The following is a 20778-nucleotide window of genomic DNA, read 5'->3' as shown; positions in this document are numbered from 1 at the left end:
TTAGTGTAACCTCAAAACAGAAAAATTCCTAAACCTCTCAATTAAATTGTCGCTCACTTATAACTTTTCAATAATTGACTGTGAATTTAACCTGGTAAATTTTGGACGTCAGCAGTGCTGCGTCATGGCCCTGAAAGATCATTCTGAATAAAAAGAGAAAAATTCTTACCTCAATGAATTCGCCGGATAAGGCATATACATCTGCTCTTACTATAATTTTTTTTTTTTAGCACAGCCGTGTGCAATGCTGTCCGATAGATTTGTCATTTATGAAAGGAAGCAACTGATTTTTCATTTGCAATAATCGGAATGATCATGGATTGGAGAAATTAGTAAATTCTTTAAATTGAAATAAATGCTTGATAAAAATTACTTTATATGAGATAGATTATTATTAGGACTTTTTTAAAACATTTACGTGGGAGTTCAGATAACATTACTAGATATGCGCGAGGCTTCTTTTTCCTTATACAGTAATACTCAGGCTCCGGCATCGTTGCACCGCGACCGGCCCAGCCAACACGATACACCAGACCAGACCAGAGCAGACTGCAGACTAGCAACAACTTACTGCTACAGCTACACAGTTCCTACTCAGTCAACACTGCTCTCTGGTCAGCGATTCTCTTATACCTTGCATATCGCAGGCAGCGCATGAGCCAAACATCGAAATTACATCTGCTTGGACCTCTTACAATATGTACGTTCATGGCATCCAGTCTTACAATTTACTCTTTCTGATGGACACACGTACAGATCATCCACTCTCAAAACTCCGCCATCTCTCTCCCCGCATCCAACACTGCTGGCAGCTCACCTCCAACAGCCCAACAGAGCGCTACGTGGCGTTACCAACACAAAAACCTAAACAGCCTACTTACATAGTTAACTATACATGCTACTGTGTTGGCAAAGGAGTGTCACCTCAAGGCAGTTAGCAAGCACGACGAAGCCAGAAGGGTGGTAGAGTGCAAAGCACAGGAGAGCAGCTGGCCATTTGAAAAAAGCATGTGTCCTCTCCATAGGCGGATGGATGGAGGAAGGCTAGGAGATGACGCATGAGGTAAGGTAAGAGGGCCTCGATTTTCGGCAGTTTGTGAGCGCCTCTCGATGTGAACGCACGTTCAACTACCGCCCCACCTCTGCTGTCTTTGAGGACGACGATTTTCCTGGCCACATGTGTTGCATTATGACCTGTTCATTATGAGTGCTCGTTTTTTCACAATTATGAAGTGTAATTACAACTGAGATGCATTTTTCCGATCAGTTGTGGTAGCATGTATTGGCTTCGGTTATCTGGGCTGCAGGGTGGTTTTTGAGCAGGTCTTTGTAGTGAACAATGATGTCAAACAACAATAGATACTGTATTTTTACAGGTAATACACTTTTTAAAATTCTCTCTGTCCGATATTAACATCTTGTCACGTGTCCAAATTTCCAGCCAAAAGGAATGAATTTTGAATCTCACATCGCTGCTTTTCTCCAGCCAGCTTGCAGGTGAAGGGTAGAGTTTGAGTGTGTCTGTCACTAGTTTAGGGTAGTATTGCGAATTTTTTTACCAGCAGTTGTATGGTATAGCCAGTTTTTGAATTTTATTGGGATTTTGGGCCGTCCTTGTGTAGCGCTATGTGTGTAGTTGGGTAATTAGGCCCAAGATTTATGATAAGTTATATGATTATTACGTAGCTTTATTTCAATTTCTTGACCAAAATACCTAAAGTACACTAACTAACCCTTCCTCTCCTGCATCTGGACAGTTTCCATGTGTTGGGGGTGCGCTTGGGCTTTCCATCCACAAGGACCAGGGCTCTGCCATTTTTAATTTCCCCCCCAGTTCCAAGTATCTCTTGTGGTAAAATTGCAGTGTTCTTCTCAAAGTTGTGGATTTCCATGGAGTCTTGAAGAAGTAGTATTGTTCTTCCAACGGGAAGACAGTGCTGACTCCTGACATCCAGACAGGTAATGGGCCACAACAGAGCAAACCCACAGCGGAGTCATTCGAAGTTTTGAAGAATATTGGTAGGTAGGTCATCACAGAGTAGACCAACTGTAGTCCTGGTAGGGAGTATGGTATTGGTGGGCCATCAAAGGTACAGACCCACTGCTGCAGTTGTAGAGACAGGCAGCAGCCATCTGTTGCGACTGTGCAGGTGCACAATCACCGTCGAAGAGTTTTGGAGACAATATAGCAAGTCCATAAACCACCACTTGTGCAATCACAAAGTTTTTGGAATTGTGCTTAGAACCAGCAATGCTGTCAACCAGTCCCTTACTGAATTACTAACACACATGCAAACACTAACAGTACCAACTTCTCACATATTGTGCATATACTATGACCAACAGAAACGTGTGCAGTGAAATAAAACTTAATGTGAAGAACTGGTGTCGATACAATTATAAATTTACAACATAAGAATACAATTAAAAAAGTACGAAATACATCATTAGAGACCATAATGCTACAGATAACATTTGTAGTAATATGGGCTTTACAAAAGAATAGAAATAAACATGTACATCAGTGTTACAGGAATTATGACATAAGTAAATAAATAAAATAATTAGAATAGTTTTCGAAACATTAATTTCACACATGAGCAATATAACAGAACAGAATAAATAATATCTAAACATCTTTGCACAGTAAATAACATATTATTAGAAAAATTCTACAACATAAATCTTATCAGATAAACATATAGAGACAGGAAGAGCACAAATACACAAGGGTACACAAACACATAGCGGAATAACACAAAAGGAAAGGACAGGGTTTGTTTTACTGCAGTATTTATAGTATCTCATTTGTAAACAAAATTTTCTTTACTTCTTTGAGATCTCCCTTCGTTCATCATTATTCCCAAAAAGTCCTATCTATACCTGCTTGCTGTACTCTATTGATATCCTCTTTCAAAATAATTATTCTTTATCATACAGTACCCCTTTTCTTACAAACTCTTTTCATAACACTTCTTAATGCATTTTTTCCAATTCATCACAGCTCATTCTCTTATATAGTCTACCCCCTCTTAAGCTAACTTAAAAATCTACTGAGCTCAAATCCATAAACTAAGGGACGAGGCAATGCAGCAGTACAAAACAATGAACACAAACAGCAATGACAAAAAGTGCAAATTGGCAAAACTAGCAGCAATAAATATAAATTAGCAAAGCAAATGCAACATTACAACTAATATGAGCCAATGTGCGGCAACAAGAAAAATAAATCAGTAGTAAATAAATCTGTAGTATGCCTGGCAAACAGCAGCAGCAAATGCAGTAACTTATACCTAAATATGGCAAAGCTCAAGCAGAAAAAATATTGCAGTAAAGATGGCCATGTCTAATACCTATGTCACATCTTAACACTAGAGTAATGCATCATGATAACTTACTCCAGCAGACAAGTTACCAAATCGTTAAAAAATTATTTATGCAATTCCTATGAAGGGAAATGTCTGTTTGTGTTCCCTTTTTTTTAAGAAAGTAGATGATAAAATTATTGTTTAATTGATCTGTAGACAGAAAATATTTACATTAGTACATCTATTAAATTTTATTGTAACCAATGCTGCAATGCAGCTAGAAACTTGATATTAAACAAAATAGGCAAATATATATACAAAGCAAAACATGAAACATCATTCACTAGCCATATGGCATTTCATAAAGCAATAAAAAAATCTCTCAACTAGAAAGACAGTAGTCATAATCAGGTGCATAGAAATAAAATATTTCTCATCATTTCTTTAGGCATTTCAGTAAATATCAGAAAGTATGACCTCAAAACTGTAATCATATGTTTCAAGTATGAGTGTGTCTTATTTGAAATACTTTCTGCAAAGAAATGTCAATAGCGAGGTTAATGGCCTCTTTTCTTCCCCACTTAATGATATTTTTCTCTAGGTGACTGGCACAGCTGGGCGCCCATAACGCATTACGTCAAGGTCGCTTAGCTTTCTTACCGAAATATTTACGACAGCAGTTTGCGCTACAGTGACAGTCCCATATAAAAAAATTTCACAGGTTGAGAATTTGCGTTACAAATGTGTATAAACAAAATCCTATATATATAACAGTGTCCAAAAAATTTTCGCCGGCGTTGTGATACATTCACGCATATACACACATTTCATAACTCTTAAACTACGTTTCTTGGTTTCCAACATCCTTTTTCACTAACCAGAGTCCCTAACTTCTATTCATTATTCATATACATATAAACACATAATCACATTCCTCATATATGGTAGCATCAGCTTATTGATCATAAGCATACCTCAACAGCATAATACTCATCGTCGTCGTAATAATAACATCATAACACCTCTGTCAAATCTCAAAAATGTCGTAGCTTTCTGCAATAATTTCAAAACCCAAAAAAAATTCTCTGCTCATTTAAATAGTGTCATCTACCTGAAACGTACTTTAAAAATCATGATCCCATACCAACTACATCATTCAAAGCTCTCATAGTATCATAATGGTTCCGAAAAAATATGTACAGTTCACAAAGTACAGACAAAAAATACAATTTCAAAAGTGTGAAGTTATCCAACTGTGTAATTGCGTAAACATGTGTCACTGACGTAGTAAGAAAATGTTTGTTTCTCTGTTAAATGATCAGATAGCTGTGTAATTCTGTGTTGGAGAGATACGGTACCGATGTGTAAAGTTGTATAAGCAAATACCATATTAGCTAGGGTTCCAGCGCTCGCTACACACTTAGTACACTAAGTACGCGTGTACCCCCTGAGGATTAATGTAATTATACACTCAGGTGTTACAGATTACAGCAATGGAATGAAATATATCACGGAAAACCTTTGTATCTTTGTAAATCAAAGATCTTTAAAAATAAATGTTTTAAGTACACAATTAATCACTCAAATACACATCCTGTAGCGCTAAACTGTGTGTCTTGTACGATAATTCTGTCGAAGTGTCGTAGTTATTGTCCACTGTAAGCAAAGTTCTGCAGAAGCCAATGTAGTTACCTCGTAATAAACGAAAATGAAATGCTATGCATATATATAACGTAGTTATTACGTACATTACCGTGATCAAGAAAGTACTATACCGTAACATATTGTTGTGCTACGAAAAAGGCTGTCTCATTGTAGCTATACCACAAACGTTACTACTGAAACATGTTTTAATTTCCAGAAGAATTTAGAAAAACTGTGCAGTTATGAAACATATACAGCGCAAAAGCAATAATATAAATTGTGTCGCTCATTAGTAGCGTCGTGGTATAATCGTGTAGCTGTCAAAGAAACTAACCACTGTGTCATCTGGTATCTCTCAGAAAGTACTTTAAATCCAGAATGTATTTTCAACTAAACCAAAATGTTACATTAAAATCTCATTAGCAGTGCCAGTATATGTTCTAAGTATGTGAACCTTATAGTTGTTACACAATGGTGCAACTAATAAGCAAGAATGTACACACACAATAATACTGTGTCGTCTGTTCACTATAACAATGCATTCGTAATTACTGTCTTAATATGTTACCTAGGTTCTAGACTGGATAGTTAACTTCAAAGCATTGTTGCAAGTTAACAGTTTCTAAGTGTGACAAAGAGTACAAGTAACGTAAAGTGAAAAACTTTATGGCAGAGACTAAGTTAAAAAGCAGATTATCTCTCAATAAACGGTTTTACGTGTGAGATGTGGTGCAATCCGTTACTCTTCCTAGTACGCAGAGTTTCAACTTCAACGCAATTGTCATGTGGTATACGTTGGATTCTGTAAGGTTCATTGTAAATCAGAAAGAATCTGTGACTCAAGTGTTTCTTCTTATGTGACAATGAATGAGCTTTAATGAGGACTTTCTGACCAATATGTAGTTTCTTAGCATTTGCTTTACCTTGTAGTTTTCTCCTTTTGTCTGCTGCAGAATTTATATTCTTAATAGCCAAATCAATTATGTCTTTGTGTCGAAGTTTACGTGTATTCGGAAAAGGTACAAGCTCTCTGATTCTGTTCGGTGATTCTTCGTTCTTCAGTACAAGAATAGGTGGTAAAGCAGGGGAGTCATGAGGCATTTCATTTAGCACGTTTTGAAATAAGTGTAAATATCTGTCCCAATACTGATGCTTTCTGTGACAATAAAGTCTGCATAGGTTATTCACTTCTTTCATAATCCCTTCAGACGGGTTACAATGTGGTGAGTACAATGAAATGAAAACAGGTTTGATTTTAAGGGTCTGAAGCATGCCTGACCAGACAGCAGATCTGAATTGCGGTCCGTTATCTGAAATGACTTTAGCAACGTGGCCAACTTACGTAAGAAATTTTTAACAAAGGCGTTGGATACAGACCGCCCAGTGGCTTTACGTAACGGAGTGAAAGAAACAAATTTTGAAGTAAGTTCAACAACTACTAGAACGTACGAAAATCCATTCGATGTTCTGACAAGGGGTCCCAAGAGATCAACAGCAGCAAATTCTTTTAATTTAGAAGGAATGATAGGAAACAACGGAGCACGATGTGAGATAGTAGATGGTTTAGCCTTTTGACAAAATTTACAAATAGACAAGACTCTTCGAATTCTCTTTTCTATATTGTTAAAACAACAAGTCGTCCGAAGAATATGGTAACATTTTCGTGAACCAAAATGTTCATAGCTGAAATGAATGTACCAAATTAGCTTATTAACTAAATCGTCAGGAATGCAAAGTACCCATAGCTTGTCATCAACAGCGCAGCGTTTGAAGAGTATGTTGTTTACAACCAGATAATAATGCCGAATCTGCGTGTGTGTCTTTTCATGCCATTTACTTTTGATGTCTTTCCAAATCGGATCTTTATCTTGTTCATGAGCAATGTCCTTTAAAGGTGTGGTGATGAAGTTTTCAAAGGCGACTTTCTGAATGTAAAGAATACTGAAATTTTTCTCGAGGTTGCCTTCTGTGTTACTTTCCTTAAGCCCAGCCGGCGCGCGTGACAGTGTGTCCGCAACAATGTTCTCCTTGCCGGGAATGTAGACTATTGTGAAGTGGAATTCTTGCAGAAACAATGCCCAACGTTTTAACCTGTCATGATTTAATTTTGAAGACATAAGAAATTGTAATGCACGATGATCATTGTATACTTTTACGTGCTTACTAGAAAGAAAGAAACGGAATTTGTTAAATGCCCAAACGACGGCTAAAGCTTCTAATTCAGTAACGGAATAATTTTTTTCAGACTTTTTTTGCACTCGGCTATCAAAAGCAATGGCTTTCTGAACAGTAACGTCATTTTCTATGGCTTCTTAAAATAAATGGGCACCAAGACCGCCTTTAGAAGAATCCATGCTAAGACAGAAATCTTGTGCCAAATCTGGATGAGCTAATATTGGCGCGTTAAGTAGCGACTCTTTCAAAGAATTGAATTCCAACTGTGCCTGTTCGTCCCTGTTCCAAATAGTATTTTTTCCAGTGAGAGAACAAAGTCTTTGTGTAACTAGAATTTGCTTATTCAGAAAACGACAATAAAAATTTACGAGGCCTAGAAAACTGCGGACTTGTTTTTTTTCTGGATGGAACTGAAATGGCTCTGATTGCTTCCAACTTTTCAGGATCCGGCTGAATGCCTTCAGAAGAAATAATATCTCCCAAAAACTTCACCTTTGTCCTACCGAATTCAGACGTTTCCAAGTTAACTGTAATTCCTTATTCTGCAAAAATATGTAACACACTGTTGAGGATGCGATTATGTTGTTCCCATGAGGCTTCTACTATCAGAATATTGTCCACATATAAGGTAATATGGAATTTAGCCCACGAATGAATCCTGCCGAAGAAATGTTCAAACCAAAAGGAAGTTTCCGAAATTTGATAACAAAAGCCGAAACAAAGAAAAGCTGTGTATTTTCTACATTCTGGATGAAGTTCGATCTGATAAAAGCTGGATCTGAGATCAATGGAAGACAACACTATCACACCATTAAAATTTTGAAGAAGTTCTTCCAACGTTTGCAGCTTGTCTGTTTCAGGAATGATGATAGTATTGATTTGTCTCGAATCTAAGACGAGCCGGATCGATCCATTTTTCTTCTCAACAACATGTAATGGATTGTTGTATGAGCTTACTGCAGGCTCAATAATGCCCTCGTCAAGCATAGACTGTGTTTCTGTTCTATAATGTGCCGGAATTACGTATGGTTTAACACAAAATTTAGTATGCTCACGAACACAAAATTGGTATTGAAATCCCTTGATTGTTCCTGTTCTGTGAGTAAAAACTGTGGAATGTGCTTGTAAAATCCCAAAAAGTTCCTGCATATCAGTGTCATTACAATTCTCAATTGGTTGAATTTTATTCTGAGTTAACTCATTACAATCAAATACACTGTCGATATCATCCCTGTCAGTACTTGCAGAGTGATTGTTAGTGTCAAGTTCCGTCGAAAGTTCCGCACTGTTGTCTAACAGGAGGTAAAGCCGATTAATTTCCTCGTCATGGCTTGAGAGCCAATCTTCAAATTTCAAAGCTATTGACTTACCTTCTTTCTCTAATCTTATTTCAGCATCGTGAAAGTTTAAGATTGCTTTGTATTCATTCACAAAGTCTATTACCAATATAATTTCCGTCGACAGTATGGAACAACAAGAAAGTTCGTAGAGAAACTGTGGCTTTGACAAAAGAATTCTAAGTTGGTTTGTTGGCGTACATCTACACTTTTTCCAACAATTGCACCTTGTAATTTAATCTTACATAACGGAAGTGTGGGGAAATCCGATTTGTTGCATTTGATAAAGGCTGTTTCACTAATTACTGAAATGGGACTGCCGGAGTCAAGTACTACCGTAAATTTTACGTCATTTACTGTAATGTGAATTACAGGATATGCAATGTTGTTATGTTTTACGTCGTCTTCCTGGAGTATGATGTCTCTAATGTCTTCCATTTTTATGTAATTACTAGCCACGGCAGCTACGTCGTCAGCTTCATAAGTACGTTTTGTGGCTGCCAGCGGTGTGAGTCATTGCCTATTGTCTCTTTCTTGGCATGCGTCGTCATTGGGATTTGGAGATCTAACTTCTACAAATTCACCTTGTCGAGAAGGCCCTGCCCTGTTTGAATCCCGCCAGTTCTGATGACATTCAGGTCTGTCGTTATGTTGGTAGTTTCCATAGTTTCTCTTTTGTCGGTCATGTGGTGGAGAATTTCTCCCGGAATCGTAACTGCGCGGTGGACCGTTGCGTCTGAAGCTATTCTGTCTCCCTCGATAATAATTATTTTGGTTCCCATATTGTCTGTTTCTCTGATTGTCTCTGTCATAGTCATTATCACAGAGAGGTGATCTTTCCCTGTGATTATTATTACGCTGCCAGTGGTTGTCATGTCAGTAGCGTCTGTTTTGGTCACGATTTGCGTTGTAAGAATAGCCTTGTCGTGTCCAGTTATTGTTTCCGTCGTCACGGAATTGTGACGGACGTGACCTGTAATGATTTTATCCTGTTTTCGCATCCCGCGACTGCCTGTGTCAATTTATAATTCTTGTAAGAGTCCCTGAAAAGCTTCAATGTCGTCTTTGCAACGCCCTGCCAAAATAATATGTCGTAAATGTTCAGGCAATTTGATTAAGCAAATGCGGATGAGTTCTGAGGGGCTGTATGGGTTTGAAAGATAGTGATTCTTATGTAACATGTCTTCGAAATATTTGACAAGACTAGAAAATTCCGATTGTTCGAGATGTTTCATCATTATGATGCTATGTTTTACTCGGTCTTGTGTAGCTTGAGACCAATATGCTGAGAGGAAGGCATGATAAAATTCTCCTTCACTGTGACAATCGTGAATGACCGATCAAATTCTTACAGCTCGTTCATTCTCTAAATAGCCACACATAACTTCTAATCTGTGCTCTAATGACCAGTTGGGAGGAAAACAATTAGAGAATTGATGAAGCCACGCTTGTGGATGAATGTCGTTGCCAGATTTCTTAAATGTTTTGAATTATTATTAATGAACACCTTATAGTCAAAATCATCGTGTCGACGAGTCGCATATCGGTCATTGTTATGTCGTGTCGGCGATTCCGTCTCAAAATTCGGTGCACCTTGCCAATTTCTTTCATAATTTCCGAAATGCCCTGTGTTATTATTTTGTGGCTTTTCCGTTTTTCTAAGTCACTCTTCCCGTGTTGGAGCGCGAGTCTCCTCTGAAATATGTAATTCTTGTATTACCTGTGTCAACTGATCTTGTACTTCCCTGATTTCTCTTTTGTACTGTGTATTGATTTGATTCTGATTTTGTTTGAATTTTCTAATTTGTTCATACTCTTCTGTCAGTGAAGGCTACGTGTCTTGTGTCATTCAGATCATCATCTACCTTTGTAGATAAGTTAGTGAACTGATCCGAAAGTTCGGCTACTTCCTCCGATAATGAACTGATTTCCTCAGTGTGTTTTACTGAACTAAGTTTCAGAGTGTCCATTTGTGTTGAAAACGTATCTACTATGTCCTTTAAGTTTCCTTGAGTTTCTGCAAGCTGCGTAACCGAATCGGCAGATGCAGTTGAGTCAATTTTAGCTTGCAAGTTGTCGTGATTTTCATGAACAATAGTTTGCAGTTCTCTTACGGCTGCTTCGTGATTCTGTAATGCATTTTCATGAGGCGAAAAAGTAGATTGAAAATGCTCACAAATTTGTGTTTTTACGTCATTACAGACTTTTTGACAGTTCGATTCGATTTTAAGTAACTCAGCAGTTTATCCTTCACGTGCTTGTTCAAGAGTGGGGTCTAACATTTGAAGCTGTTGCGGTGTTTTTCCCTGGTGTTGTTCCATTGTGTCTAACTGCTGAAGATTTTGTTCCATTGTGTCTAACTGTTGCTGTGTTTGGCCCTGATTATGTTTCATTTGTTGCATTAATTGCAACAATAATGTATTAGTGTCTGAAATCTGTTCCTCTATGCTTTTTGGCAGTGCATTTGCACCGGCAACATTCACATTTTGACAAGCAGAAAATGTGTCTTGATTTATTTGAGAAAACGGTGAGGACCCAAAACCTGAATCTACAGTATTTGCAAGATTGTGTCCTGTCATTTCGGATTCCTGAGGCGAGCTGTTGCCGACCGATCGATCGATAATACTTCCCTGTTCACTAATTTTTTCACTGTCTATACCACTAGTTGCCGGCCGCTCCATTTCCCTACGTACAATTACCAAATTACTACGTTGAATGTCTGTTAATTCATTACACGGTGGTGCTGATAAGCTACAATCGTCGTCATTATCATCTCTCAGTTTACTTTGGAGCCTAGTGTTACGTTTTTCACACGCCATAATTATAACGTATTTCACACGGTAACAAGGAAAGCACAATTTGAAGAGCAAAAACAAGAAAACACATTAGCATAGCACTGAAAATAATATCTCGTTAATTGCAAACGCAGCTGCGAAATATTTGGTGCAAATATACAAGCATGCCACAACTGTTTTACTGTACAACAATGAAAGACTACAACTACAAAGGAAATTCTCTCTACACTTACGCTCAAGCAATAAACAATAGCTACACTTACTACACAAACTACAAGAGAAAAATCAGAAGATTCCAGAGAGGTATCCTTCGCTAACGGTTGACATATGAAACATTCCCTTAGAAAAATATTATAAATAACAGTGCTGGAAAACCTCTACGTTATTCGATTTTCAAACAGCTGAGCAAAGGTGAACGTACTCAGAGATTCACTAAACGGGCACACAATATTTTTAGCGCAACGCAATCTGACTTTCAATAATCCCTGCAAAAGAATGGCCTGACTAACAATAACCTATACCTTTCACAAATCACTTACCTCACCATAAATCTTCGTTACTCGAACTACTGCAATACAGCGAGCGCCACTACTGCCAGCTAAATAAAAGATTCAAACTACTGAAGGCACTAACTACTGATAGGCATAGTTAGCAAATGAAAGATTTTGATAGAGAACAAACAATTTATTTACCTTAATAGTGTTCAAATATATATATATATATATATATATATATATATATATATATATATATATATACGTTCATGACATCCAGTCTTACAAATTTACTCTTTCTGTTGGACACACGTCCAGATCATCCGCTCTCAAAACTCTGCCATCTCTCTCCCCACATCCAACACTGCTGGCAGCTCACCTCCAACTGCCCAACACTAGAGTATTCCAACAATGGAAACCAGCCACAGACTGCACACAGCACAGTTAGTGATTTTCATACAGAGCGCTACGTGGCGTTACCAACACAAAAACCTAAACAGCCTACTTACATAGTTAACTATACATGCTACTGTGTTGGCAAAGGAGTGTCACCTCAAGGCAGTTAGCAAGCACGACGAAGCCAGAAGGGTGGTAGAGTGCAAAGCACAGGAGAGCAGCTGGCCATTTGAAAAAAGCATGTGTCCTCTCCATAGGCGGATGGATGGAGGAGGGCTAGGAGATGACGCATGAGGTAAGGTAAGAGGGCCTCGATTTTCGGCAGTTTGTGAGCGCCTCTCGATGTGAACGCACGTTCAACTACCGCCCCACCTCTGCTGTCTTTGAGGACGACGATTTTCCTGGCCACATGTGTTGCATTATGACCTGTTCATTATGAGTGCTCGTTTTTTCACAATTATGAAGTGTAATTACAACTGAGATGCATTTTTCCGATCAGTTGTGGTAGCATGTATTGGCTTCGGTTATCTGGGCTGCAGGGTGGTTTTTGAGCAGGTCTTTGTAGTGAACAATGATGTCAAACAACAATAGATACTGTATTTTTACAGGTAATACACTTTTTAAAATTCTCTCTGTCCGATATTAACATCTTGTCACGTGTCCAAATTTCCAGCCAAAAGGAATAAAGTTTGAATCTTACATCGCTGCTTTTCTCCAGCCAGCTTGCAGGTGAAGGGTAGAGTTTGAGTGTGTCTGTCACTAGTTTAGGGTAGTATTGCGAATTTTTTTACCAGCAGTTGTATGGTATAACCTGTTTTTGAATTTTATTGCGATTTTGGGCCGTCCTTGTGTAGCGCTATGTGTGTTGTTGCGTATTTAGGCCTAAGATTTATGATAAATTATATGATCATTACGCACCTTTATTTCAATTTCCTGACCAAAATAACTAAAGTATACTAACTTAATCCTTCCTCTCCTGCATCTGGAAAGCTTCCATGTGTTGGGGGTGCGCTTGGGCTTTCCATCCAGAAGTACCAGGGTTCGAGTCCTGGAAAGGGTTCTGCCATTTTTAATTTTCCCCCAATTCCAATTACCTCTGGTGGTATAATTGTTAGGGGGGTGCATTTGGGCTTTCCGTTCTGGAGGATCAGGATTTGAGCACCAGAAAGAGTACCGATAAACGCTCTTTGTGAGTATTTGGAAAGTGAAGAACTGTACGTGGTCCTTACAAATACGCTATGATAGCCTGAGATGACTCCCCATCCGCTTTATGGTCTATTACAATATGTCTGCTTCTTGAAGTGTGCATTCTTCACAGGGCATTGTCCCTTAGCTGGTGGGTTCATAGAAGGCAGATGGAGTGAGAGAGGTTTTTCCATCCATTAGTCATGAAAGCTATGAAATGAGTGTTCTGAAAAAGAGAAGAAATGGAAGTCACTGACATCTTTCCAAATTTTTTTTAGAGGAGACTGCAGGCTGGTAGTTAAAGTCATGAAGCTCTTCTGAAGCCTACATTCCTTGATTCTCTGAACAGTCGGAGCAGGAGAAAAGACCATTGGAGGACATGTTTTATACAGCCGATAGTGAGAGAACATTAACGAAACAAAAACTGCACAATTGGCTATAGTCATATGCACTTTGGGATCATTGGTCTGTGATGTTTTTTCATGGGAGACTCTGATAAAAGCAAACGTAGGAGAGGTACACAGAGACAGCGTGTGGCCTTATAATTCTGTCTTTGAGTCTCGTAGCATTTACTATCGGCTTTCTGGGTCCAGGTTTCAGTCTGGTAGCAAAATTCTGGTGGCAGATTTCATTCGAGCAGAAGCTTTTCTCTCTAGCGGCGAACTTCAATGGCAGAAGTAGAGAGACAGAGATCACTTGCAGAGCAGACTGTGGCACGATGTATATCTGCAACACTCATCCTGCCAGTTAACACGCTTGTATCAGTGAAATAATCTAGCAGAACTGGCTAGTTATTGGGGCACGGAATTAAATATTTGATAATGTTTCATTAAATTCATGCTGTCTTTTCGTGACGAAGCGGGCAGGCAAGCTATGTAATCCCATGTTCTCTATCTGGCACGATTATGCAATCAGTGGTTTCATGTCGCAGTTGTGTTGTGTGGTATTAATATGTCTGGAAGTTGATTTTGGAGGGTAGTCATTTGTATGAAAGTGGAATGTGATATTGTGAGTTATTTTTTTAATTTGGTGTCGATATAAAGTTTTTATATGTTCAGTTTTTGTCGGCGAATGAAAACTATGTCAGACCAGACCAGGAACACGGAGCCAGTCAGAAATTATGGAGGCAGAAGAGATTAGAGAAGAGATTTTAGTAGATAGAGAGCAAGCGGTGTTCCCTCTTGAGGAGACAGCCTTTAGTAACAGTGTATAGGAAAGAGAATTAGCAGATTGTATAGGAGCAGATAGTAATACAGACATAAGGGCATAACGACGCATTGATGCGATCATGACATTTAGAAATTATGAAGCTGAAGATAGCATGAACAGGAACAATACCCCACAGAGAGGTACTCGGTTGAGTCTGGCTGCCACGTTGCCAAGAAGACCATCAGAGCTGGAGTATCCTAAGCTCAGAATTCTAGAATTTTTTAGAAAGATAGATGGGGAGGAAAAGCAGGCAAGGGAAGAAACGAAAATGTAGTGTTGGCTGGAGAGCCTTTGGCTGAAGGCCGAAATACACGCGTTTTAGCTCACGCAGGCTGGCGTGAGGAGGGAAGAACTATACTGACGTGAGGTCTGGAACATGACAAGGAATTAGAATTCAGAAAGCGGACGTAGCTAGTTTCATACTTAACTTTAATCCATTAATGATGAACGTCGCTCTTGACGGTACGTGATTCACAATATCTGTTCAGAATACATTCGTATAGTAATTGAATATGGCGCCTTACTAGGTCGTAGCAAATGACGTAGCTGAAGGCTATGCTAAATTGTCGTCTCTGCAAATGAGAGCGTATGTAGACAGTGAACCATCGCTAGTAAAGTCGGCTGTACAACTGGGGCGAGTGCTAGGGAGTCTCACTAGACTAGACCTGCCGTGTGGCGGCGCTCGGTCTGCAATCACTGATAGTGGTGACACGCTGGTCCGACGTATACTAACGGACCGCGGCCGATTTAAAGGCTACCACCTAGCAAGTGTGGTGTCTGGCGGTGACACCACAGAAGAAATATCTAAAAAATATGGACAAGAAGGCAAAACAAGCAGACCAGGCACGAGAGGATGGAATCGTCACAGAAACGACAGCAAAGATAGATTCGGGAGAACTGGGAGTACACTGCAGGCTGAAATGAAATTCGACTTCCTGATCCAAGAAGGAACAAAAATGACGATATAATATGTCACAATAAATAATGCAGAACAGAAATAGCGTAGAGATGATGCGCCAATGTGGGTAATTTTTTAACATGTAATGGTAGTATAGAATGTGGTAGGTTTATTTGCCGGTATTTTTCTGTATGCGGTTATACACAATTGCCAATTATTTTTCGAATTAATTGCATCGTATGCTGTATTGGAACCAAAGGGCGGGAACTAAGAGGCTGTGCAGTGGTAGATTGTAGTGGTAGACTCCGGCAGCTTTCTGATGTGAATAGTTGTTTCATGATATAAATTAGAGTGTAAGATCTAGTAATGTGTTCTCTACAGAAAATTGTGTTGGGAATAGAAATAGTACCATTGGGGAGGGGAGTATAGTGTGTATAAAATGTTATTGTGTAAATGTGTGCTGATCAAGTGAATAATATGAGGGACATCATAAGCTAGGTGAAGACTCCTGTGTGAATGACGGCAAGAAATAAGTAATGAAGTGGTTAGAGGTATTTGTCTGTCGAGTTACTAGAATCAAGGGCGAATGCTTTTCTTATACAGTTGAATACAGAGATAAGTATTTCAATGGCGCTTGGTTTTGTAAGTGTCCTTAACTGGTGGAAAGATTTACAGCTCTGTAGCACATACTTTTTCCACACCAGAGGAGCGTCAGGACCCTGCTGTGCGGAAAGAGTACATCAGTTAATTTTCATTCCTAGGGGAGTGAAATAGTCCAACGGCAAGGGTAGCTGTGAGCCTTTGTGGTAAGCTAGTTGGGGAAAAATGTTTTTTATTTTTATTTTGGGGCGTCGAAGGTGCGAGTATTGTAGTTTCAGTAAACAAGTTTCTTGATTTCTACTGTTGGAACGGACAGTTATGAAGTGAGGCAATCCGGAACGCACATCTTCCATTAAGACGACCAACCACTCGCAACTAACCTTATTAAGAACCACGAAACTTATGACTCTAGTGGAAGGTCAGTTGAAATGTAGTCTCTGTTAAGTAGTGGAAAATAAGCTAACGAAGACCGAGAAATTAGGAAGCAATGAAGGTTCGTATGAAATATGGGAATACACTGGAAGAGACTAAGAGCGTGTGTAAATTTTTGTGTAAAGTTAACGTTCACAGATCGAGTATTTGGTATAAATATGCACCGCCCAGCCTAGTTCTTTTCTTCACCTTGTTTATTATATTAGGGGATGTTAGAAATAATAGATAGAATATTACTACTTTAAGTCATGTACATAAACTAACAGTTGCATTGACAAAAAGGTAAATGATGGATGCCTTCACTAACGACTAATAAATCTAACAACTAAGCTAATAACTTACCTTAGAGCATCAATTTACGATGTAAATATAAAACTGCTTTACGTGGATAGAAATTTATTCAGTAAAAAAATGAAGACAAAATAATTTGTGAATGAAAATAGGTGTCTAACATAAGCCTGTCAGGTTAATTTACATATTTCATTGAATCATGTATTGTGGGTGAAGTGTAATAGAAGTGAAAAGCATTCAAAGGGGCTGCTAACGTAAATAAATAACATTGTAATTTTTGGACGGTGAATAAAATGCAGAAACTAGCAGAAACTATGGACATTGAATTTTCTCATGTTGAGAGACTGAAAGGTGATCTGTTTAAATGGTAAAAACCATTCAACAGCCAACATCGCATAATATATTTTTTTTTTATTTACGACAACCCATTTCAACAGACTATGCTGTCATCTTCAGGTATTAAAATCTGTCGTTGTAAAACATACCGAGGACAGCGTAAAATGAGGTTTTGTGACGAAAGACCTGGAGATGACAACGCAGTCTGTTGAAACCAGTTGTCTTAAACAAACGAAAAAAAGTATTTTACGCAAACTATGAAGAGTGGTTGCTCAACCATTAGTGAACAGCCATCACCACGCGGCGACACGGTGGTTCTCATTGGAAACAAAGTTGGTAGCAGCATGTATCCGTGTCGAGGTGGGAGGAGACGGACAAGAAAGAGAAAGTGATACGTTGGGCTCGGCAACAACTTTCGCTCTCACTTTGAGTGGTAAGTGGTATCAATGAGTATGACCTGGAGAGGGCAACAACTATGACACTACGATACTATAGAATACCTGGGAGTGAAGTTGGATCGTTGTGTCACATTCAAAGATCACTGCCAAGAAACAAGACAAAGTATCTGTTCGGACCAACATATACGTAAACTTGTTGGCACCACCGGTGGATCACAACCTAACATGCTCCGTGCATGCGCCCTGGCACTAAGCTTCTGGGCAGCAGAATTTCTATCACCAGACTTGCGCAACTCCACACATGCTACACAGGTGGACACGGCACTGAATGAGACCGGACGTGTTGTGACTGTCTGCTTACGACCGCCTCTTCTTACCAGAATCTATCAAATAATGGATATAGTGCCACAGATATCCGTAGAACAGCCGCAGAAGTTGAGTAAAAGAAACAGGAAACCGACCCCAGGCATCCCCTGTTCGCACGTGAAGCACAAAGACTTAGGCTGAGGTCAAGAAGGAGCTTCATGCACACAACATCAGCACCTACACCTCGCCGGACAGAGCTATGGCAAGATTCACTAACTGAAAGGGATAGTAAGAACATCAGAGAGGAACCTGCCGCGTGCTTCCATCAGCCATACGAAACATGGAAGGCTCTAAACCGACCGAGGACAGGAGTGTCAATATGCAAGGCGGAAGTCAGCATGTGGGGCTGCACCACTGAGGAGGAATTACGTGTGTGTGGCGACCTGGTCTGCAGAAACCTGCCACATCGTTGCACCACAGAAGATCTTTATGCAGCAGGTGATAAGGTCATCAGAACCGCGGAATTCTAGAGTTTGCAGTCCATTTAATAGGAAGCATATGTGTCTTGCTGTAATATGTTATCATTTTCAGTATCTTTTATTACAGTACTGTACTTTTATTTATCATGTAGCATTTTAATTATTTTGCGTATCTAAGTCTTGGACATGTAAAACAAAATAAATGAATGAATGAGTCAAAAAAATGGTTCAAATGGCACTGAGCACTATGGGACTTAACATCTATGGACATCAGTCCCCTAGAACTTAGAACTACTTAAACCTAACTAACCTAAGGACATCACACACATCCATGCCCGAGGCAGGATTCGAACCTGCGACCGTAGCAGTCGCGCGGCTCCGGACTGAGCGCCTAGATAAATGAGTCGCCCAGTGCCACATGTCCTTGTGAGACGACCTTGAGGGTGCACCGGAGGATGAGCCGCGGCCGCAGCCGCAAGAGGTGCCTGTCAAGGAGATTACCAGGTGTCACATCGAAGATGCTAATCACTGGCAAAACAGGCAGCTACAGCGCGTAATGCGGTTCGCACCCGCACACCACAACAGCAGAGAAGGAACATGAGGTGTTGACATAAGTGCCAACACTGTGTTTCTTGAGGAGGCCGAAAAATGGTTCAAATGGCTCTGAGCACTATGGGACTCAACTGCTGAGGTCATTAGTCCCCTAGAACTTAGAACTCGTTAAACCTAACTAACCTAAGGACATCACAAACATCCATGCCCGAGGCAGGATTCGAACCTGCGACCGTAGCGGTCTTGCGGTTCCAGACTGCAGCGCCTTTAACCGCACGGCCACTTCGGCCGGCTGAGGAGGCCGAAATGCACGCTGTTAAAGCTCATTAAAGCTCACGCAAACGGTCGTGAGGTCTGGAACAGGTCAGAGAAATAAGACTAGCAAACAGGAGGTAACTGGTAGAATACTTAACTTTATTCCATAATTGAAGAACATAGGTCTGACGGTACAGGTTTTATAAGAGAACCAGCAAAAGATAAATGGCGCCTTGCTAGGTCGTAGCAATTGACGTAGCTGAAGGCTATGCTAACTATCGTCTCGGCAAATGAGAGCGTAATTCTCAGGGAACCATGGCTATCAACGTCGGCTGTACAACTGGGGCGAGTCCTAGGAAGTCTCTCTAGACCTGCCGTGTGGCGGCACTCGGTCTGCAATCACTGATAGTGGCGACAGACGGGTCCGACGTATACTAATGGACCGCGGCCGATTTAAAAGCTACCACCTAGCAAGTGTGGTGTCTGGCGGTGACACCACAGAACACTCTAATGCAATTCTGCGCATGTTGACGAATGACGGCAGTGCAGAATCAAGCACGGCATATGTTCCTCTGTTTCGAAAGCGACATCGACCAATCCACCATTCATGACAACACTATTCTTTAAACTGATCCACAAATTTTTCTTCTCGAGAGAATTCCTGAGCCGTGGATGGCTCGCCGCCAACCATTTGGTATTTTACACCCTGTTTTAACGTATTTCCATCCCGGCACGTTGATTTAAATTACTGGCGTTACTGAGGCTGCTATGGCTTCCCGGTTGTCATCTGCCGTGGAGTCAGTCGGAACGTGCGAGGAGGGAAGTTCACGGCGGCAGTTCGGGTCGTGAGTTGGGCCCTGGCAGTCAGTTGCAACGCGTCTGGAGCGCAGCCAGTCGCCGGCCTCCAGCAGCAGTGAGCCCTGCACGGACATCGCCCGCCCGACCGTTGCCGCCTCGCATGACTTAAGCCGGGCCTGACTTTTGGTGGATTGTTGGTCGGTCGGTTGGTCAGAGGACATCTCCGTGTGGCGTTGTCGACTGGACCGCTGGCGGTCTCTGCACAGTGTTGGAGTCTGTCTGGAGCTGTCCGATCGGTACGAGCATCGTCGCTCGCCGACCCAGGACGTGAAGGTTGAGTGGTTTTGAGCATTACGTTGTTGGTTCCGGCGTTGCTGTTGTGGAGGTTTTCCTGTGAGCAACAACGAGTGAAGTGTTCGAGATAGCCTCCGTCAGGTGGAATTGATTAAATTAATTTACGCACAGTCTAGTGCACCAGCGGAATTTTCTGCCTTATGGCCGTTAGTGTTCTGGTTACCTGGCCTGGCCGCTAACGTAGTTTTCAGGCAGTGTCTTTTCCTCACCTGTTGTTGCTGCCCAATATGGTGTGTAGTTTTGGTAGCTCAGTTCACATACGCGTTTGTTTGGGGATAGTGATACTTGTAATTTCTTTGGGGCCTTGAATTCTCATGTACTCCGTCGTGGCAAGCAAGCGGTTGGTCGGTCGGTCCGTGACTGTCCTTTGGTTGGGTTCGCACGAATTAAGTGTAGTTGGACTCACCACCTGTCTCGCCTATGTGAGCGAGGGCGGACCAATCTACTGGAGACTCCAGAGTGCCGTTCTCTTAATTATCCTTTTGGCAGTCTTAATGTTGTTGTAATTTAACTGTATATTTTTAATTTGGCAAGGT

This window comes from Schistocerca americana, chromosome 2, assembly GCF_021461395.2.
Source record: "Schistocerca americana isolate TAMUIC-IGC-003095 chromosome 2, iqSchAmer2.1, whole genome shotgun sequence".
NCBI classification, from domain to species: domain Eukaryota; kingdom Metazoa; phylum Arthropoda; class Insecta; order Orthoptera; family Acrididae; genus Schistocerca; species Schistocerca americana.
This window is presented reverse-complemented; position numbering follows the sequence as displayed.